General features: G+C 40.4%; 1 pseudogene; it reads right to left on the reverse strand.

Annotated features, from left to right (window-relative positions):
* Window positions 1-6,131: 6,131 nt before the first annotated feature.
* Window positions 6,132-23,718, reverse strand: LOC131132385 (integrin alpha-6-like; annotated as a pseudogene).
* Between the last annotated feature and the right edge of the window lie 489 nt (window positions 23,719-24,207).

Genomic DNA, 24,207 nt, shown 5'->3' on the forward strand with positions numbered 1-24,207 from the left:
TTAGTTCGGAGGGTGTCTCAGTTAGTCGCTTTGATGAGGTAGTTAATTCATTAAGTGGTAGGTTGTCGAATGCTGAGGCTGAGGCGTGTGATGCACCTATTTTGTTAGAGGAGGTCAGGTCTGCAGTAAAGCTGCTAAGTAAAGCCCCAGGTGAGGATGGGCTCACCAGCGAATTTTACAGGTACTTCACGTCCAGAGTGGCGCCCATTCTCCTTCGACTTTTTCAGGAGATGGAGAGAGAGGGGAGAGCCTCAAGCTCCTTTGCTTTGGGTGTAGTGTCCCTTGCGTTCAAGAAGGGAGAAAGAAATAAATTGGAAAATTACAGGCCAATCAGCTTATTAAATGTAGATTATAAAATTCTTGCCAAAATTCTAGCAGGCCGTATCAGAGGTGTAATGGAGTCGGTTATTCTATCTGCCCAGGCTTACAGTGTCCCTGGCCGGGACATTTCAGACTCAATTTTGTCAATAAAATATTTACTAAACGTGATGCATAAAACAGGTGGAATTCATGCAAGTGTAGACTTTAATAAAGCTTTTGATAGAGTAGAGCACAGCTTTCTTTTTGCTGTATTAGAAAAAATGGGTTTTGGTTCGAATTTTGTAAACTGGATAAAGTTATTATATGGATCTGCTTTGAGCAGGGTCAAATGTAATGGTGCCATGACAGATGTCTTTCCTGTGAAGCGTTCTATCCGTCAGGGATGCCCCCTCTCTGCTTTTCTTTATAGCCTCATGGCTGAGCCTCTGGCTGCCATGTTGATGTCAGAGTGTAGTGTCAGGGGCATACTCTCCCCTGCAGGAGCTGAGTATAAGGTGTTACAGTTCGCAGACAACACCAATTTATTTTTGCGAGACACCGAAAGTCTTGAGGCAGCCTTGCATGTGTTGAAAATTTATGGTCTGACCTCAGAGGCAAAAATAAACTTTGAAAAAACGTCTGTTGCATTTTGTGGAAATGTAACTCCCCAGCCTTTGTCAGTACATTTTAAGGAAGCAGGGAGCATTTACAGGGTCTTAGGGGTGCTTGTAGGTAAAGATAGTGTGGAGTCAAATCGGAAAATGTGGGAAGATTTAATCAGAAAGCTAGTAGCTAAATTGAATTTCCTAAAATTTCGACATTTAGGACTGAGAGGAAAAGTTTTAGTGGTGAATGCTTTGTGTCTGTCAAAACTGACCCATGCTTTAACTGTGAGCGAGCTGCCAGGAGACTGTGCAAATAGGATTAGTGTAATTTTATCGAAGTTTCTCTGGGGTAATGGTCGTTGTCTGGTCAAACACAATGTAATGATCAATGATGTTGACAAGGGAGGTCTGAATTTAATTGATTTAGTCTTGAAGAAACAGGCACTGAGACTAAACGTGCTTAGAAAATTTCTGGATCCAGATTGTCGGGCTCCCTGGAAGGAGTTTTTCTTGAAGGATCTGGGTGTATTAAATAATTTTGGTGCATTTAATCTTTGTCTGTTGCCCCCCAGCCCAGTGCTCGGGGTCCTCCCGAACTTTGTAAGGGAAGCCTTACAGGCGTGGGCCGCTTTGAGGCCTTTTGCTGTGGCAGCTCCCGGCTCATGGATTGATTTGTGTAAAATGCCTCTCCGATTCAATCCAGACCTCCTCTCTTCTCCCTCCAAAGAGAGGAGAAAGATGATGGGAGAGTCTATGGAGAGAGCTGGGTTAACAGTTGTAAAGGATATTTTTTCACCTTTTGGGGATTGGAACATTGACTTTGTCCGTAGAAAATTTGTTGTTTGTTGTGTTTAGAAGAAAATCAGTTTTGGTGTTGTTAAACTCATTTAAAGAGCACCTGTTCAGATGGTGGGGCACCCTGCTAACAGGTGGCAAACCTCCTGATGTGGGCTTCGCCCCCCTTGATTTTGATATACATTTTAATGGTTCAGTCAGGCGTTTCACCTCCCTGCACACTCGTACCTTCTACCGGTTACTGTTGGATCGTGTGGTCAGGGCTCCTGCAGCTGAACATGCCTGGTCCCGTTCATACCATACTCATGACATCACACCCATCTGGGCCAAGACATTCCAATGGTACACCTCACCCCAGCTCGCAAATTTCGAGTTCAAAATGAAACATAGACTGATTTACACACGCGGTACACTGCACACTATATACCCAGACAGGTATGGCAGAGATTGTCCGGTGTGTGGTGGGTCTTACGAGGATCTCCATCACCTCTTCATCACGTGCCCGGCCGTCCGCCCCTTCTGGACCCGGGTGCAGGATCTGCTCGCCCGGAGACTGTCTTGGAAACTTCCACCGCCGGCCTCTCTTGGCGGAGGCGACCAGGAATCATGGCTTCTCCTCTTTGGGCCCTCCATCAGCCGCTCTGGAGCGAACCGCCACGTCTGTCATCTCATCCTGTCCTGTCTACATTGTCAGGAACATCCACCACTTTGACCACCGCACCGCCCGCCACTGGCCCATCTTCACCCGTCTTCTCACCGTCCACCTATGACACCTGCACTCGGCTCAGAAACATCGCTTCATCACCACCTTCACCCCCAATCAGTCACTTTTCTCCATCCATCCGAATGACACTCTGGACATGAACATTTAAACTGTATAAAGACTTCCATCCTGGCAATCATGGACTCACTGCCCCCTCATCTGATCAATCCATCCCGGACTCTTTTACCTAGGACAATTGGACTCACTAAGCACGATTCAAAAACAACAAAAACAACAAAAAAAAACTGTCTAGTGTTCTATTGTCTGTTCCCTCTGCCTCATGTATTCCTTTAAAATATCCTTGTGTGTGTTGTCTTGTTGTTCTTGTCATTGTAAATATTGTAAATAATCCCTATGTGTTAGTTTGTGTTTTGTGGATTGTGTCTGTGTTGTAAATAGTGTACATATTTTCTTGTTGTCTTGTGCTGTGTAAACTGTTTTTTTTTGTATTTATTGAATTTTCCATATTAAAAGATCCCCCCCCCCCCCAAAACGCCCGATCTCGTCCGATCTCGGAAGCTAAGCAGGGGCGAGCCTGGTTAGTACTTGGATGGGAGACCGCCTGGGAATACCAGATGCTGTTAGCTTTTTATGGTCTATGTCTATGTCTGTATAGCACATCATGACTGGTTCAAGACTCTTCATCCTTGTATTTAGTAAACATCAACTGTTTTCTTGAATTGGCTCATCGTTGTGCATTTTTTGAGGGTCTTACTCAATCCATTCCATTGTTTGATTCCACATACTGAAATGCTTTGGCTTTTTTAACGTAGTCCTAGCATAGAAGTGTTTCAAATGTACTTCTTCCCTGAGATCATATTTCTCCTTTCTTGTAGAGAAGTATTGGATGACATTTTTAGCTAATTAAGTAAAAATATTGTATTATGTGAAATATCTGTCCTTTTTCAAGCTAATCAGTTATAATCAGCATTTGCCTTGTAACTTCAACTTGTGGGCTCACATGCTCTCTCCCCCATCAGACGCTCTCCAACAGGTTGCAGAGAAGTTGGAGGGTCCGTTCAACATGGAGTTGGCGGCAGATTCCATCTCCGTCAAAGTGTCCGAAGCCATCATGCACATGCAAGAAAACAGCGTCAGCATCTCCACCAAGGCAAGGAAGTTGACGAAGTTTTAGCATCAGTTGACATATGGTCAATGACTTATTGAGTCCAATTTCACTATGATTCGACTAAACACTCTAAAGTTCAAGACCCATTTCCACTTAATTGGATGATGATTATTGTCTCATTTGAATGTCCTTCCTGAGACAACATGTAGCGACACTGCAGCGTTCCCACACACAGCATGATGTTCGTACTGTGAGACTGAAACCTGGCAAGCCAGTCCACCTGAGAAGCACCCACGTCCTCCTCAATACTTGGCAGCGCTTCAAGGAACAGGGAGTTCTTTCCTTCACAGCTTGGCTTTTTTCTCTGATAAAGAGAAAGAAAGTGTGACGTGACAACGGCAGTAAAACCATCACCTTGGATTTCGGTGATTGCTGCACCAAACTTTCGACCACGGACTCTGAGTCTGAAATTGATATTGTTCCTGTAGGTCTTCCAAGCTTTTGGAAACCCCAGACCGCTTCCGGGACGATCCAAGCGCTCACCAAAGGAGTCGGGGGGCAACAGGAGGCCTTTCCGCACCTACACCCCGGAGGAAAAACCCACCACTGCTGCAGGCACCAACTTGGACCGACTGGTAAGGATAAGGTTAAACTTAGCTTAGACTGTCCACTTTTGTCTGTACTTGGGAAATCGATCCAAAGTTCGAGATTGAATCCGATCTATCTATCTAGGTCATTGTAATCTCAGCATTGATCGATTGGACTGGACTGGTCAGGTTGAGGTAGAAGACATTTCGCCTTTCACCCGAGCACATTTACTCGTTTCATGTTGAAGACTGGATAGGACTCTATCTAGTATCTATTGTAATCTTTGGGCATCAACATTTTTTTCTGTGTCACGATTCTGTATAAATCGTGGGGCAGTGAATCGATCACAGACTATTCAAGTTGTCTTAGAAGACGTTTAATCTGTCTAGTCTGGTACAGAGCTAATATTACCGATATTACCGATCGCAACTGGACTGGACTGTTGTTTGACGGTTGTCTTAGAAGACATTTCGCCTTTAGACTGAGTAGACTTCATCAGTTCACGTTCAAATACCAGACACTACTAGAGCTCAGAAAACTCAGACTAGAACTGTACTATGTATTGTAATCTTGGGGCATTTAATTGATCTCAACTGTATAAATCTTGGGGCAGTGAATCGATCGCAAACAGACTATTGAAGTTGTCTTAGAAGACGTTTCATCTGTCATCCGAGCAGGCTTCATCAGTTCATGTTCAAAGACTAGACAGCTGTAGTCTGAGCTGTTTGAACTCTAGTCTGATCCAGAGCTAATATTGCCGATATTACCGATCGCAACTGGACTGGACTTTTGTTTGACGGTTGTCTGAGAAGATATTTCGCCTTTAAACTAAGTAGACTTCATCAGTTCACATTCAAAGACCAGGCAGGACGAGAGCTCAGAAACTCAGGCTAGAACTGTCCGTAACTAGAACTGTATTGTAATCTTTGGGCATCGAATTGATCCCAAATGGACTGTTCAAATTGCCCTAGAAGAAAAAGGTAGACAAAGACATTTTTTTTCTGTGTCACTATTCTGTATAAATCTTGGGGCAGGGAACCGATCGCAAACGGACTATTCAAGTTGTCTTAGTGGACGTTTCATCTGTCATCCAGGCAGGCTTCATCAGTTCAGGTTCAAAGACTAGATGGTACTAGAGCTCAGAAAACTCAGACTAGAACTGTCCTATGTATCGTAATCTTGGGGCATTTAATTGATCTCAACTGTATAAATCTTGGGGCAGTGAATCGATCGCAAACGGACTATTCAAGTTGTCTTAGAGGACGTTTCATCTGTCATCTTCATCAGTTCATGTTCAAAGATTAGACAGCTGTATTGGCTGGCGACCAGTCCAGGGTGTACCCCGCCTCTCGCCCGAAGACAGCTGGGATAGGCTCCAGCACCCCCGCGACCCTTGTGAGGATAAGCGGTAGAAAATGAATGAATGAATGAAAGTAAGCCAGGCTGCACGGCCATCTCTGTGTGGAGTTTGCATGTCCCTGTGCATGCGTGGGTTTTCTCCAGGTACTCCGGTTTCCTCCCTCATTGCAAAAACATGCTAGGTTAATTGTCGACTCCAAATTGTCCATATTTATGAATGTGAGTGTGAATGGTTGGGCATTGTGTGGTAAACAATAAATAACAGGAGCATAAAGGTGACTATAGGGGTGTTATTTTATGTCCACAGTGCTCTAATAATGTTAAAACCGTATACCATATGTAGAAAATCATAAATGGGTTTTAAGGCTTTAACTATGAAAATGTAATTTTTTTTAACATGAATCCTTTATCGCGAAAATTAATTGGACATTCCAAAAACATGCTAGGTTAATTGGCCACTCCAAATTGTCCATAGGTATGAATGTGAGTGTGAATGGTTGTTTGTCTATATGTGCCCTGTGATTGGCTGGCCACCAGTCCAGGGTGTACCCCGCCTCTCGACAGCTGGGATAGGCTCCAGCACCCCCTGTGACCCTCGTGAGGGAAAGCGGTAGAAAATGAATGAATAAACGATGACATCCATTACTGTTGTCTAAATGGCTGGCTACACAATTTGCATACCCGCATATTAACAAATTTCTAGTTGTGTGTGTTTTACTTTGGTCTGAGGCTTTTCTTCCTTGAGTCCGATGTTCTCAGGAGAGTTGCTTAGACTGAGAGCAGCATCCACGACAATATCCAAGTAATTGAAAGAGCTGTAATCCTATATAGGAAACAAAATATGACTAATTTAGTCCGGTAAAGATACATTATAAGATGATAAACTGAGCACCTGTGTGAGAGTGCTGTTCCAAAGACGGGCATGTAGAACAACTAGTGCAGTATTGTCCAACCCCACTAGAGGACAGCGTAACCCCACACACTTGAGTCTGTCAGAGCACGCCTGAGGGGTTCAAACGGTTACAGTAATAATAATACAATCACTGCCATATTCAAGAATCAAGTATTTGGATTTCTCACCAGGGTTTTATATTTCCTTCTTAGTGGAAGAAATGGGAATCCATCCGTGGAGAGCGCGTCGTATTCTGCCTCGCGTCTCTGCCTTGAGGCACCGCGCCAACCCATGAGGCCAAATCAGTCAATCCATGTTACAAAATAGCAATTAAAACAACAGAAATCTGGATTACCTTCACTTGCTTAAGAGGATCAATTCGATCAGCGGGTGAGCAGGAGCCATAATGCATTCCTGTACTTGTGATGTGAGTCAAGTAGAGCAGCCGTTTCCCGTTGGAATTCTCTTCTGGCCAGTCGATATCCAGGGATGCGTTGGCAAATGACTTTAGTGATCGGCCCATATTTGGTATCTGTTAGCATAGCTCATTTAGACTTGAACATAAGCTAGGAAATGTATTTTGATGAACATCATGTTACCTTAAATTCATACTGAATGGCAGCTCCAATGTCATCCACTGTTTTCATGGCTCTTTCACTCATTAAGCTTGGACTGACTGACACTTAAGACGGCCTGGCAAGCCTAAGAAACAATAGTATATACTGTATACAGTAAAACTCAAACTTTATATGCTGTGTATACTGTTGTGCCTCTCATGACTGGAAATGACACAAAAAAGTGGCCAAAAAAGTATGAAATTGTGTTAAAATAAAAATTACATTTTTTTAAAATGATTTATATATTGATTTTTTTCCCCCATTTTCCCATTTCCCATTTCATTGGAGTGTAAAGGCTCGCACAACACCAGGACATCCCACGAAACAAGGGGTAGACAAAAAATAAAAACATTAAAAAAGTAAATTAAAACATATATATATATATATATATATATATATATATATATATATATATATATATATATATACATACACACACAATAAAAAATAAGACAAATTAAATTAAAAAATAATTATTTGACATTTTTATTGATTTTTATGTATTAAATAGTATTTTAGTATTTTTCTTTATATTTTTTATTTAATTAAATTTTACTTTTTTAATAGTATTAAATCGTAGGATACTGGTAACTTCTAGCATTACCTCAAAGATGTCTCTCATCAAGCATATAAAAATATATATAATTATAAAATGTATATATATTTTTTTCAATATATAAAAAAACAAAAATATAAATAATTATGACCACAAAACTTTGTTAAAAGTATTTAAAAATAGTCAAAATAGGTACAGTCATAGGGCTGCATGGTGGCATTCAATTGAATTCAGTGACCGGAATTATGTATTGGATCTCATTAGTAGTGGTGTACTGTGGAGTTACATGCTTACCCGTATATTTGCAGCCCCAGTTTAAAAACCACTTTGGCTGTAGCCTCGACCGCTTCTAATGTCTGCACACTTGTACTGCAGCACAAGAAATGCAGGAGGATAACATGTCGCAAACATTATGCTCATCTGCAACTTTATGGCCAAAACACTTACGTCTGAAGTTGTAGTGTGATATTGACAGATTCTGTGCTCAGTGAGATGCCAGTTGTTGTCAGCATGACATAAAATGTAACCTGAAAGGCAAATAGCCAACATATACAATACAAATATACAGTACATATATTTTATGAGTCGTTATTAAACTGGTAATTTGACTCTACAGTACAAAAATATCATTTTCATTCACTTTTTCAGTGTATTCTTGTATTTAATGAACACATGTATGACTGTATTTATATATATTCTTCATTCTGTGTTCTGTGTACAGTGTTCATTTAGCTATAATTTGTGTATGAAATATCGCTGTCGACATTAGGATGCATACAAACTCACGTGTGCATCTCTCCGTAGAGGGTTTCCCAGCCCGCAATCAATCACTGTCCCCTTCTTATTAGCCGAGCATGACACCTGTGATACCTGGAAACATAACATTAGTCCATTCTGTTTGGCTGAAATAATGCAATAAAAAAATTCCATATACTGTAAAAGCATTTTTCAGCACTGAAAGAAGCCTTATATGCCAGAAGCCTTATATAATATATACTATAATCGCATCCATCCATTTTCTGTACCGCTTATCCTCACAAGGGTCGCAAGCATGCTGGAACCTATCCCAGCTGTCTTCGGGCGAGAAGAGCCAATCACAGGGCACATATAGACAAACAACCATTCCCACTCACATTCATACCTATGGCCAATTTGGAGTCGCTAATTAACCTAGCATGTTTTTGTAATGTGGGAGGAAACTGGAGTACCCGGAGAAAACCCATGCAAACTCCACTCAGAGATGCCCGAGCGGGGAATCGAGTCTCCTAGCTGAGTGGCTTGCGCGCTAACCACTCGCCCCTGATAATCACAAAATGTGTTCTGTGCATCTGCATCATCCATTCCTCGTTTATCGTAGTAAACTGGTTTCAAAGATAAGTTTGAAGTGAATTTCTGCTAAGTACGATTCTTTATTTATAAATCAAATACGTATTATCATACGACCTCCTTAATATGTTTTTTTTAACATGATTAGAGCCCCTTAAACATGAAATAGCACACCTATAGTCAAATACAACATACAAATACAACAATTACCCGATATCCATCCAACTATTTAATGATATTGTAGTACTGTATAAGTATTGATACTCTGGTATTGGTATCAATATTGTAGTATCCATCCATCAACATTTGAAATGAACAATCTCTGTCACAGAAGAGCTGACTTACGGATTCTGAGGTGTAGACAACAGAAGAGTAGTGCAGAAGGTCAGGTAGCTGGATGAGTATACGACTCTGGTGTGCGTCCTCCCCGTCCATGTTGCTCACAGTCATCTCCAAGGCGACGTCCTCACCAGAAGGAGTGATGACTGCAAGGCCGTCCTCTCTAACGAGGACTCAAAGGTAATGGTGATGGTAATGGTTTAATTTCATTTGAACATGCATCAGATTACAATTGAATGCATCCCATAATCAGTTCACAGTTCCACATGTCCAAAAGGAGTAGGAAGAAACAAAGCTTATTAAATCCTACCCTTCCATCTGGTACTTTTACAATCAGTAACTGTTACATTTGTTCACTTCCTGCTTTCCATAATATAGTTTAAGTTTTGTTTTGTTTTGTTTTTTTTTTTCAAAATAATGTATGGGCGGCACGGCGGTCGAGTGGTTAGCACGCAGACCTCGCAGATAGGAGACCAGGGTTCAATTCCACCCTCGGCCATCTCTCTGTGGCTTTTAGGTTGACGATTAAGTTTACCTTGAGGATATTAATAAATAAATACAAATATGGAGTTTGCATGTTCTCCCCGTGCATGCGTGGGACACTTACTATGGTACCCATTATGTCATTGGATGGTCATATCACCTCCTACTTCGGTACGTGAAAAACAAAAACAAAAACCCTTAAACTATATTAGGAAAGCAAGAAGTGAACAAATGTAACAGTTACTGATTGTAAAAGTACCAGATGGAGGGGTAGGATTTAATAAGCTTTGCTTCTTCCTACTCCTTTTGGACATGTGGAACTGTGAACTGATTATGGGATGCATTCAATTGTAATCTGATGCATGTTCAAATGAAATTAAACCATTACCATTACCATTACCAAATTTTTCCATGAAAAATGTGTAATTATAACAAAAATTAAAAATTATTGTGGTTTCCTCCCACATTCCAAAAACATGCTAGGTTAATTGGCCACTCCAAATTGTCCATAGGTATGAATGTGAGTGTGAATGGTTGTTTGTCTATATGTGCCCTGTGATTGGCTGGCCACCAGTCCAGGGTGTACCCCGTCTCTCGCCCGAAGACAGCTGGGATAGGCTCCAGCACCCCCGCGACCCTCGTGAGGAAAAAGCGGTAGAAAATGAATGAATGAATGAATGAATGAATAATTATAATAATAATACATTTTATATTAAATACATTAAAATACAATATCCATAAATTAATTCAGAGCTAAAACAAGGCTAAAAGTGGGGCGGGGCACAGCAGTCAGGTATAAAAAGTTAGACATTAAAAACAGATTTAAAGAGGTGGGTTTTTAGTTGGTTTTTGAAGGTGGGAAGGTCAGGGCAAGCACGGAGTGAATGGGGCAAAGAGTTCCAGAGGGTGGGGGGCAGCGATGGAGAAGGCTCTGTCTCCCCAGGTTCGGAGCTTGGTCTTACAGGGGAGTGCTAGGAGGTTGGAGTCTGAGGAGCGAAGGGGACGCGGGGGATTGTGTAGATGGAGGCGGTCTGTGAGATATGGGGGGGTCAGATCGTGGAGGGCTTTGTAGGTTATGAGAAGAACTTTGAAGTGAATGCGTTGGGGGACGGGAAGCCAGTGGAGGCTTTGGAGGACAGGGGTAATGAGGAGCTGAGGAGGCGGGCAGTGGAGTTGTGAATATATTGTAGTTTGTTGAGGGTTTTGGAAGGTGTACCATAAAGAATACTGTTCCAGTAGTCCATTCTGGTTGTGATGGTACACCCTGTACCCCGCCTCTCGCCCAAAGACAGCTGGGATAGGCTTCCTCATGAGGAAAAGCGGTAGACAATGAATGAATGAATGAAAATAATGTACCTCATACCGAAGTAGGAGGTGATATGAGCATCCAATGCCATAATGTGTACCATAGTAAGTGTCAATATAGTGATATATATAGCACATCATGACTGGTTCAAGACTCTTCATCCTTGTATTTAGGTATTTAGGACATTTCCTCCTTGATGCACTTTGAGTTCCTAGCCTCACCTGACCAGCGATGTGAAAACATCTTCATGGTTTTGAATTTTCCTGGCACAGAACCTGTAGTGAAGCTTCAGGTTGCTTTGGCAAACGTTGTCCCAGCCGCAGCCCTTGTTGATGAACTTTATCTAATAAATCAAAACAGTTAATTGTCTTTCAGGACTTAAAAAGTAGCTACAGCCTCCACGCGGATGTTCAAACCTTTGCGACTGTCCTTTTTTCCTGATAGAGGTTGACTACGGGGTAATTATTGGGAAGACGTATCCTCGCCTCCTGACTGGAGCTCGTCAGAGACCGATTGACGGAGACAGTGATGCTGTGAAGCTTGTCTCTCATGTCCCGCTGCAGGGGACATGTAAACCTGTCACAAGGAGGGTAAAGCGTACAAAAACACCAGGCTATCCTGGACAGTACCAGAAGTCGGAGATTGGTCTTGGCACAGCTTTTCCTCCCCTGACCAGGCAGCTCCAATGTCCCATGAGATGGACCCATAAAGTCCACACGGGGTGGAAGTCGGGATTTCCGTCTCTCTGCATCAGCTTCAAATGAGTAGCTGATTGCTGCGGAGGCACAGTTCAACACACACACACACACACACAATATCGACATCAAGTAATAAATATGACACATTCATTGTCAAATATTCCTTAAAACGTACTCAGTTTAGGGTTGAAGGATGCTGGGTGGGCTGTGTAGCTCAAACATGCCTGCACTGCAAAATAACTGAGGTGGAAAGAAAAAAAAAAGATAAAAGCGGATATATTTTCTTCTCAGTTTTGTTTGTGGGCATCTTACCATGTGCGTCTATCACACTCCTCCACGTCTATCTCATTTGGTGTGACGGTTAAAGTGTTGATGATGCTGACGACCGGCCTTGCTCTGGAATACGCAAAACACTCTTTTAGATTTGTTACATTTTAATGGCATTATCTGACATGGAAACTGTGGAATTATGGGAAAAATTGGCTTTTACACACCATATCTCACTTATTGTGTGGAAATATGGGCTAATAACTATAAAAGCAATCTTCATTCACTAAATGTACTGCAAAAAAGGTCAGTAAGGATAATTCATAATGCCGCCTACAGAGAACATACTAACTCCTTATTTCTAAAATCACAAATACTTCAACTTGCTGATATAGTTCATCTTCAAACAGCTAAAATAATGCATAAGGCTAAAAATAACCAATTAGCTAAAAATGTCATCCAATACTTCTCTACAAGAGAGGAGAAATATGATCTCAGGGATGAAGTACATTTGAATCACTTCTATGCTAGGACTATGTTATGCTAGCCATAGCATTTCAGTATGTGGAATCAAACTATGGAATGGATTGAGTAAGGAAATCAAACAATGCACAACGATGAGCCAATTCAAGAAACAATACAAGCAGTTGATGTTTGCTAAATACAAGGATGAAGAGTCTTGAACCAGTCATGATGTGCTATATATATCACTATATTGACACGCACTATGGTACACATTATGGCATTGGATGCTCATATCACCTCCTACTTCGGTACGGGACAAAAAATGAAAAAAACCAAAAAAAAAACCTTAAACTATATTAGGAAAGCAGGAAGTGAACAAATGTAACAGTTACTGATTGTAAAAGTACCAGATAGAGGGGTAGGATTTAATAAGCTTTGCTTCTTCCTACTCCTTTTGGACATGTGGAACTGTGAACTGTTGAAAATAAAATGAAAAATGATTGTGGTTTCCTCCCACATTCCAAAAACATGCTAGGTTAATTGGCGACTCCAAATTGTCCATAGGTATGAATGTGAGTGTGAAAGGTTGTTTGTCTATATGTGCCCTGTGATTGGCTGGCGACCACTCCAGGGTCAAGGCAGCTGGGATAGGCTCCAGCATACCCCCGCAACCCTAGTGAAGATAAGCGGTATAGAAAATGGATGGATGGATAGCTAACATGCTCTTAATAAGATGAATATTCCCATGTTTGAATAATTTCAATGTGGAATGTGAAAAATGTGGACTTATGGAAAAAAGTCAGAATTTTTGAAGTTTTGAATTGGTTAAAAAATGTGGAAACACTTCCAGAGTGTAATAATAATGCATTTTGGTGCAGAAGTACAAATGTAGATAATTAAAATATGACTTAAAACCACAGCATCGACTAAAATTATAATACTGCGCCTTTAAAACTCAGAAGAAGTCTACATTTTGGTACTATTAAGACTAAAAGTACCACTTATAACCTGTGGCAGAGAAGAGAGGAAACCTCAAATAATTCTGGCCACCTGAGCAGGAGAAGGAGGGGGAAGTGATTTAATTAGGGAACACCTGTGAGCATGAAGAGAACAAAGGGCAGAGTAAAAGGAGATTCAGTGTGTGAAGTGAGAGTGGAAAAGAAAGGAGACGATCAGAACTAAGAGCAGATTATTTTTAAGTCATTCAAGACACTAATCGAAAAAGGAATGAACTCAAGTAAATGTGGAAACTGAAGGAGAAACTGAGACAAGACAACTTATCAGCGGTAAAGAAGAAAGTTTCTTGAAGCAGGTTGGATCTGAGGCTCTGTTGGACCGGCTGTCCGTGGCTGTTTTGTCCCTCCTCTTTTGTCGGCAAAAGCTAAGTCTGGTCTCCTTCCTTCGACTCTCCTGGCTTCCTCCATTTTCCTTTCTCCTCACATTCCCCTTACCTTCTGGTTTCCTCAGCTCCTGGAACATTACAGCTCCCAACCCATACACCTACACTAATCATTGCCCCTTCTTTCATATCGAACTGGACTGAACTGATTGTGAAAGGACTTGTGAACTATTTAACCCCCTGCAAACACTACACACACACATACACACACACACTCCCACGCCTCACGGAGAGAACAGATCTGGGTTCCTAATTTATCGAATTTAATTAATGGACATTTAATTTATTTTTTGTGAATCCGCTTTTGAGTTTGCAGTAGATTATTTTGTGAATGTGAATTTTTTCATTATGAGAATTTGAGGGATTTTTTTTGTGATTACATGAAATGCAAATGATGATTTGAATAATTCTTCTTTTTCTGGATTTGAATATATAAGTTATATTGACTTTGAGTATCTTATGTATTTTTTTTATTCACTTCTGTAGCACAGGTTAGGCTAGCCGGATGAATAAATCCAAAGGTTATCTTGTTAATTGACAGGTCAGTTTATCTTTTCCCTGTCTGGCGCCCAACCATTGTTCCTATTTGTAATCGTTTTGATACCTTTGGTAAAAGCCTACGCTACAAACCCAAAGCTGACACAGAGTTTATTTTTAAATAAATATAATGTCTTCTTTAGCCTTTTTAATATTGTTCCCCACCCCCCAAAAAACCCTCTTAAATATGAGTAACATGCATTATAATTTGTATTTATTTATTAATATCCTCAATGTAAACTTAATCCTCAACCTAAAAGCCACAGACAATGTTTATCTGTTTGATTTTGCCCAATAAATAAGATTTTAAGCATTAGAAATATTTGGTGTAATAAATACCTTTTAAGCACTGTACCTTGGATTATTTTTAATATATGAAATATATAGTGTGTCAAAATGGCCTCTGCATCCTTCAATTTTCCTGTATCCTGTATAGCCAAAGGTTCGGACCCCCCTGGTGTTACCTGTAAACAAAGACTGTATCCGAGAGTGACCCAACTGCCAAATCGGGGTATTGATTATCGTCAATATCCAAGGTACCGGACAGAGAATATCCAAATAAAGTGACTTTACTGGATCCTGGCGAGAGCACCTATGAGTAAAGAAACCACTCATAGATGATTGACACTTAAATCACGGACAATTGTGGAGCTATTTTCCACAAATGTGATTCTAAAGCTCACCTGTGCTGCCTTTTTATTGATGCCGCTTGGTGATCCACAGTAGAGAAACACTCGACCAGACCCGTCATAAGGTGCGCCCACTGCAATGTCTATCAGAATCAGTTTATGTAGTATTTAATACATAAATAAATACATTAAAACATTACAAATATAAAGTATCATAAGTGGGTAATAGCATAAAAGTGATCATCAATACAATCCTCCCTCACAATATAAGAAATGAATTAATAATTTCATGGTAGACTATGCGGTATTATGAGTCAAAACATATTGAAATACAAGTGATATCTAGTATTCTGGTCACATAATCTTACATAACATTACCAATGAAGTCAGCCACAGCATGTCCAACATGATACAGTGAAAAAAGCTCCTCCCATTCCATGTGGAAGTGGTTATGTCAAGACTCCATGTGAGGAGGAAGACTCGAAGGCTGACCTGGCAGGCCCTTCTCAAGGTAAGGTAGATTACATGAGCGGGGTCGGTTCATAAGAGGTCAGTTTTTGCCTTCTTAGTTTTAGAAGAAATAAATTCTTGGCTAACTGGTTAGCTTGCTAGCTATCGGCCGTTTCGAGTCCCTGCAGAGAGTTGGGCATTGTGTGGTAAACAAGCATAAAGGTGACTATAGGGGTGTTATTTTATGTCTACAGCGCTCTAATAATGTTCAAACCGTATACCATATTTAGAAAATCATAAATGGGTTTTAAAGGCTTGAACTATGAAAATATTATTTTTTTCACATGAATCCTTTATGGTAAAAAATAATTGGAGAATGGTGGAGTGGTTAACACGCAGACCTCACATCTAGGAGACCTGAGTTCAATCCCAGTTTGCATGTTCTTGCATGTTATATTGAAATATAATATTTATAATATTATTGAAAATAATACAATTATTATATATTAATTAATCAATATTATATTAATTATTAATATGATAAATAATTGTATTATTATTTATAATTTTTAAATGAAAATGTAAAAATGTAAATCAATAAAATATGTACAATATATTATAACTAGTATATATACGTATACTAGTAATTCATTCATTCATATTATATTTTATTATTTATTATTTGTTTTACCCAAAACAAAAGAATGAAAAATAACAATAAATAGTACAATATAATAAGTGTTGCATTTCATTGCATTCTATTATCTTCCTTTTTCACAATTTTTGCAAAACTATAAAATAAGATATAAAAAAAATGTACATATTAAATTTTGGGCTGCACGGTAGTCGAGTGGTTAGCGTGCAGACCTCACAGCTAGGAGACCCGAGTTCAATTCCACCCTCGGCCATCTCTGTGTGGAGTTTGCATGTTCTCCCCGTGCATGTGTGGGTTTTCTCCGGGTACTCCGGTTTCCTCCCACATTCCAAAAACATGCTAGGTTAATTGGCGACTCCAAATTGTCTATAGGTATGAATGTGAGTGTGAATGGTTGTTTGTCTATATGTGCCCTGTGATTGGCTGGCCACCAGTCCAGGGTGTACAAAGACAGCTGGGATAGGCTCCAGCACCCCCTCAACCCTTGTGTGTATGAGCGGTAGAAAATGAATGAATAAATGAACCAATTATCCGCCATAGAAGAGGGACGACTGAATGTCTATATTTGTAGTTGTAGTGTGCCGTCACCTCCATAGCCATCTTGATTGACATCTCCAATGTTTTCCACTGCAAGTCCAAACATGGAATCTTTCCCTCCAGTTAGTTGAATGGGATGAATCTTTTCCCAGTTTTTCCCTTTGTCGTTAATGAAGACATACACTGCTCCTCCGATTAAACCATCTTTAACAAAGAATTCCGGCGCTCCCACAGCGAGGTCATCCCACCTGGTGGTATAGAAAGTACTTCAAAATGAATATTTTATTACAGTCAACACTAAAAAGTAGTGCTATGAAGTCAATATAAAAGAATCCACAGTTCAGGCAAATATTTTATAGCATATTTTAAAGCAGGGGTCTCAAACACGCGGCCCGTGGGCCAAATGTGGCCCGCAGGACACTACTTTGAGGCCCCCGCCTGGATATGAAAGTTTAATGTTAGTGCGGCCCGCGCAAGTTTGATATGGATGTTGTATGGTATCATGTACCCAGAAAAAATGATTACGTTTGATTAATGTTCATGTTAAAGGTTAAATAACTGTTAATAGTTATCCTCCCTATCCGTGTGGAAGTGGTAAGTTTTTGGCTATTTAAGTTTAAAGGAAATAACTTGAAGGCTACCGTTTAGGTCGCTAGCTCTCTAGTTTGCGAGTTAGCATGTGTCTCAAGACCCTGCAGTTGCGCAATATGTTACATGTAACATATGTTATATGTAACATTTAATATGTAAATATGTAAATAAAATACAATATGTAAAAAAAAAAAGTATAAATGTGACTATAGTCGTGTTTTGTCATGTCTACAGGGCTCTAATAATGCTTTGTTCATTTTAATCTGAAAAAAATAATTTGTCTACCCACCAACTATATGTGGTTTCTTAAGTTTTTATTATTTGCCGTTTCATTATTATTATTATATTCATTTATTACTGATTGATTGATTTTCTTTATTCTTGATTTGTTTATTTAATTTCATCTTATTTTGTGCAGAAAAATAAAAATTAAGATATTTGAATGGAATGGAGTGGAATGTTTTATCAGAGCTTTTATTGTAGAAAATCGGAACCAAAGCACTTAAAACATTTGTATATTTTTCTGTTTTTAATAAATGCGTTTTTTTTTTGGAAATCCCAGCCTTGCCCAGACCCTAGTTCCAGTGGCCCCCAGGTAAATTGAGTTTGAGACCCCTGTTTTAAAGGGTTTACAGCATTAAAATGAAATATTTTAGAATTAAGGTTGAATAAGAGGAATAACTTAACCCATCACTGTTGAGATCCACCACAGCCACATCGTATCCAAAGGAGGAGGCCAGTCCAGGACCAGAGAGGACCAACTCTACAGACAAGCTTCTTTTTGCTGAAGGGTCCGCCTTAAGAAAAGTCACCTGAACACTGTATCCTCCTCTGGGTGCTCCTGATACGATGGTAAGTTCACCTCTCCTGAGGAGGGCCATCCCAGAGTCAGTGGAGAATCCTGGTAGGACCATAAAACTGCAAAGATTAACTTCCAACAGGAATATAATGTATTTTTCTCCTCCCACTCACCCAAGTAGCTATCTCTTTGGAGCGGAATGAGTTTGGAGTCAAAGCGGTCGATATCGCCAGTTTCTCGAGTATCCTCACTTGAGATGTCCAGATTGTCCAGCGGCTCCATTTGCACAATTCCTTTTGAAAGAAAACATTTTTTTTTCACTTTGAGCTTTTTCCCTGTCTGGAGTCGCTACAGCGAGTTAATCACATGTATGATTTTGGCCAAGGACACAATGCATAGGACTGTCAGCTCCGTAGTACGCCCTGCAGGCGTTTGATTGCCATGATGATGAGCAGAATCCAGACATATTGCACACTGCACAGGCATTAATTGCTCCAATATACAGTCCAACAGACCAGGATCCAAGCTCAAACCAACTTGGGTTCTGCAGCAGCAACACACCAGCAAGTCCACCTCTGAATGACTTTGGACTGGCCTAGTGTCAGGTTTAAACCCCGACACTTGTAGAAAAACACTGCCTGTACAAAGGAAGACGCAGAGAGATGAGTTTCTTTTTACTTGCAAGGAGAGTGATCAGGAACCGTTCAGTAACAATTCGCCACCTCACTCTGAAGCAGTTCCTGCCCTCTTGCCTTTTTATTGAAGGAAGGCCCTGTACAATCAACTAGCTGAGGGAAGGGGGGTTTAATCATTCTAGTTGAAACCAGTTTCTTTGCACAACATGTTATCCATATGTGTAGATATCTCATCCTTGGCATGTGATTCTCCGGACACACACACACATACCCTTTGAGGTCATATCTACCTCTGACCCGTGCCTATGTCCCCTGAGGGTGTTAAAACTATCTGCTAAGGAATGTTCTGTCATGTTCTGTTTTCCCTTAATCATGATGTACACCACAAGTGCAGGCGTCACAGCATTAATCTGACATTGTTATGTGAGTGATATGAAACACATGTACAGCGTTAATCTTACTTTGTTATGTGGGTGATACGAAATGTTTGTAGGTCATAAGAAAAATAGGTCATAAGAATATAGTAAAAATAGGTCATAAGAATATAGTAAAAATAGGATAACTTTATGTACAATTATTCCAACACCTAGTCAAAGACCTGAATCTTATTGAGATGCAGTGGCATGACCTTAAAAAAGGTGGTCCAAGGTGGCTCAATGACAACAATTCTGCAATTCTGTGGGCCGAAAACCCCTTAAGCTAAGAGTCCATTACTGCTGTGGCGCCTAGTGTCAACAATAAGATGCCTCGTGGCGTGCAGTGGCTCAAACTGCCTCCCAACTGGCTCGTGGTGGCCCGTAACAGCGGCAAAAATTGAGTGTGACGGCAAGAAAATTTTAAAATGTTTAAAATCTTTGTCACGCCAATTGCTTGATGCAAATGGGGCGAAGTGTCCACCAAGTGGAACCAAATGCAAACAATCCGCCTATTGGAATCCACTGGAATGTAATGGAGCGAGCCAAGTTGTGCCAATGATGCTAGGAGTCCAGTGGGACGGCGCCAGTTGGTGTCAGTTCGCGCCAATGCAATTTGCTGTGGTGCCTAGTGTCACCAATAAGGTGCCTAGTGGCGTGTAGTGGCTCAAACTGCCTCCCAACTGGCTCGTGGTGGCCTGTAACGGCGGCAAAAATTGAGTGTGACGGCAAGAAAATTCAAAAATGTTTAAAATCTTTGTTGCGCCAATTGCTTGATGCAAGTGGCGCAACAAAAATTTTAGTGTCCACCAAGTTCCATTACTATTACCATAAAAACAACCTTAAATGTTCATTGATCATGTAAATTTATCCATAGGGATTTCAAATTATTTTCTGCATGTAAAACTACAAAAAAAACATTTGGAATAATAAGACTGTTTTTTCCGACCTTTCCACTGATAAGCACCCGGAGCTCCAAAGACCAGCGATCTGTTGTCCTTTGCAAAAGATGCACCGTGACCCTGTTGGCAATATGCAAACCACTCGTGGTCTTTCTGTCGTCTGGTCAGGTGTTCGGAATCACAAACCACTCTTCTCCATGTCCGGTCCTCTTTCCCGACCTGCAGGCCATCTGCCAGGATGTAACACTGGCCGGTCAACAGGTGAGGGATGTAAAGACCTGGACTTGGGCTCCATTGCTGATACCGATGAGCACAAGTCTGGAAGACAAATTTCATTCATTCATTCATTCTTCTACCGCTTATCCTCACGAGGATTGCAGGGGGTGCTGGAGCCTATCCCAGGGTCGTACACCCTGGACTGGTGGCCAGCCAATCACAGGGCACATATAGACAAACAACCATTCACACTCACATTCATACCTATGGACAATTTGGAGTGGCCAATTAACCTAGCATGTTTTTGGAATGTGGGAGGAAACCGGAGTACCCGGAGAAAACCCACGCATGCACGGGGAGAACATGCAAACTCCACACAGAGATGGCCGAGGGTGGAATTGAACTCGGGTCTCCTAGCTGTGAGGTCTGCGTTAACCACTCGACTACCGTGAAGCCCAAAATTCAATATTTTTATTATTATATCTTATTTTATAGTTTTGCTAAAATTATGAGAAAGGAAGATAATATAATGCAATGAAATGCAACACATATTATATTGTACTATTTATTGTTATTTTTCATACTTTTGTGTTGGGCAAAACAAATAATAAATAATTAAATATAGTATGAATGAATGAGTTACTAATATATATACTAGTTATATATATTATATATATATAGTTATATATATTGTACATATTTTATTGTTTTTCATTTTTCCATTTTTGTTTAAAAAATTATAAATAATTAACATTTATTTTCAATAATATTATAAATATTATATTTCAATATAACATGCAAGAACATGCAAACTGGCATTGAACTCGGGTCTCCTAGCTGTGAGGTCTGCGTGCTAACCACTAATTCGCCATGCAGCCCCCGATAATTGGTTCTGCAATTAATTTTTGCGATAAAATTTATATTTTCATAGTTAAAGCCTTGAAAACCCATTTATGATTTCATAAATATACGGTTTTAACATTATTAGAGCGCTGTGGATATAAAATAACACCCCTATAGTCACCTTTACGCTCCTATTTTTTATTGTTTACCACACAATGCCCAACTCTCTGCAGGGACTCGAAACGACCGATAGCTAGCAAGCTAACCAGTTAGCCTGCGTGCTAACCACTCGACCGCCGTGCAGCCCGGAAGACAAAATATTAGATGTTTTGTATGTATGGTGCTATAACTTTTGTGGATTTGGGTGTGGAGGTCTGAGATTGGGAATATTTTTCTTACCATGACATTTTTACCAGGACCTTGGCTCGTCACTCTCACGCCCATCCACTGGCCATTTATACCGCTGCTTTCAAGGAACTCTGCAATATACAGTATAGTACAGTTTTATGACTATTGGTCATATATTGTATAACAGATATAAAAGTCAAACAAACCTTCATCTTTAAAGTCAATGGGCTGACATCGTTGGGAAGATGCACTAAGTTCACATTGATAGACGACGCCTGTAACATTCCCCAGGTATGGGTGCTTCGATTGCGGGGCTCCTACCAACAATCTGAAGGGAAGAATGCATTGGAAAATGAACACACCGCATACAGAAACCATTTTTTTGTATCTTCTCAAGGGAAAATACTATACAGTCTTGACAAGTTTTAAGAGAACTCGGTGTACTGTTTACTGCAGTGTGGATTTATTGTCGGAATAGCTGGTAATACAAGTAAGTATACTTCGCCGTGAACAAACAAAAGTGTGTCCTTGGTGTCAATATTTAGTGTGAGCACCACACAGGCAATTACCTGACCTGATTCAACATTGCATGGCATTGAACGTCAAAGACGGGGGGCACTTTGTTATATCCTTCGCATGATATGTATCATTGTATTAGAAATGCTGCATCATTTTGCAGCCACTTGTCTTCCATTGAAACTAGTAATCAAAATGTATACAGAATCAGAACATTAGTCCCAGTTCTCGTCAATTCTCAAACTATTCACAGGTGTGGAAAGGATGAAACTCAAGATTGACAGGCAGCGTCTGCAATGATGCATCAGTCCTGTGTGGTGAATCGAGCCGATCGAGCTGCATTGCTACCTATCGTCATGAGCTTAAAGGGGACCTATTAAGCTTTTCCAACTTTCCTGACCTATAAATGTAGTTAGAATTAAGCATCGACCGATACATCGGCTGGCCGATATATCGGGCCGATATTTGCGTTTTTTTCCTTGTATCGGTATCGGCCGATACATGCGTGGGTTCGCCAATGTATTTTTCCACGGCATGATTTACAGTCAGGCAACTTGTGCTGCCGCTGGGGCAACACAAAGCTGCAGAGGACCCCGCAACAAACGTAGTCGTGGTACCCCGCCGTCAAATATCGGCCCAAGCAAAATCGGCCGTCGGCTAAGAGTGATGGAAAAAAATCTGTATCGGCATCGGCCCCCCAAAAAACATATTGGTCTATCCCTAGTTAGAATGTTGGATTCTCGTGTCAAACGATGCCAAAGTTTCAAATAATGAGGTTTGCATCTCCTATAAAGTTGGGTTCGCAGCTAGCGGCACAAACCAGAAGTCCCTTTCAGCCATTGATGTCACGTTCCGGCTTGTGAGTTTTATGGTTCGACCCCAGGATGCAGAGATGAGGACCCAAATGCAGGTAAAAATATATTTATTTATGCTATGCAGCAGGATGACGGACTAGCAAGTCCAACTCAACCAAAGACAATGGAACGACAAACAAAGGAACGCGCACCTGAACTAAATAGGAATCACAAATGGAAAACAGGTGCGGGAGAAAATGGAAATCAACGGAAAACAGAACAGAGTAACAAAGGAAGTGAATACAAAATAAGGGCATGAACTAGGAAGGGAAAACTAGAGGCAAAAAAGGAACTAAACGAGGGGGTGAAGCCCGATCGGGACAATTAGCAGAGTGGACCATGGGTGGAATACATTACAAACGGACCGTTTTCACAGAAAGCACGAAATCCAAAGAAATAGGTGCAGATTCTGGAAGAACTAGAAAGCTTTCTGTGCTGGTTATTGTGTGTAACTGCTCTATAGGAGTCCACAATTCAATACAATGGGCCAGAAAATGATCATAAAGCTGGGGACAGTGAAGTCTGGGCTGCTGCCCCCTGCGGCCCAACCCCCCATAAGCCAAATAGGATGGCTAGAGTTAAATCTATACCGTCATATGCTATACACAAACATTTATAAAGTATATCCAAGTTTACTTTCTTGAGTATCGTCCCTTCAGACGCTGAAAATGTAATATGACATACCCCACAATATATCACTTACAAGTTTTTTTTGGTAGGATTCAGCTGCTGGTGGAAGGCAATAGAAAACCCAAAAAGGCTTCCTGGGTCTCCGGTTCTCTCCAGGACACTCTGGGTGTCCGGGTTGAAAGCAGTAACATTAAAACTCCATAGAAAGATGCTGTATAAAAACACTTCTGTGAATGCAACGTGCGGCTTCATGATGTAGACACACTGTATGAAAGCAAAATCTCAATCTCATTGTACATCTTGTATAATGACAATAAAGACCATTCCATTCCATTCCACAAATAGACGGTGTGGACATTGAAAGGGTGAAGGAAAATAAATTTATGGGGATCACAATAGATGAAAATATGAGCTGGAAACCTCATACTACAAATATACAACATAAGGTGGCCAGAAATATTTCATTATTGAACAAAGCAAAATTTGTTCTCAATCAGAAATCACTCCACACTCTTTATTGCTCTCTGGTTCTACCATATCTTACTTATTGTGTGGAAATATGGGATAATAACTATAAAAGCAATCTTCACTCACTAAATGTACTGCAAAAAAGGTCAGTAAGGATAATTCATAATGCCGCCTACAGAGAAAATACTTACTCCTTATTTCTAAAATCACAAATACTTCAACTTGCTGATATAGTTCATCTTCAAACAGCTAAAATAATACATAAGGCTAAAAATAACCAATTAGCTAAAAATGTCATCCAATACTTCTCTACAAGAGAGGAGAAATATGATCTCAGGGAAGAAGTACATTTGAAAC

The sequence above is a fragment of the Doryrhamphus excisus genome, chromosome 7 (assembly GCF_030265055.1).
Source record: "Doryrhamphus excisus isolate RoL2022-K1 chromosome 7, RoL_Dexc_1.0, whole genome shotgun sequence".
NCBI lineage: Eukaryota > Metazoa > Chordata > Actinopteri > Syngnathiformes > Syngnathidae > Doryrhamphus > Doryrhamphus excisus.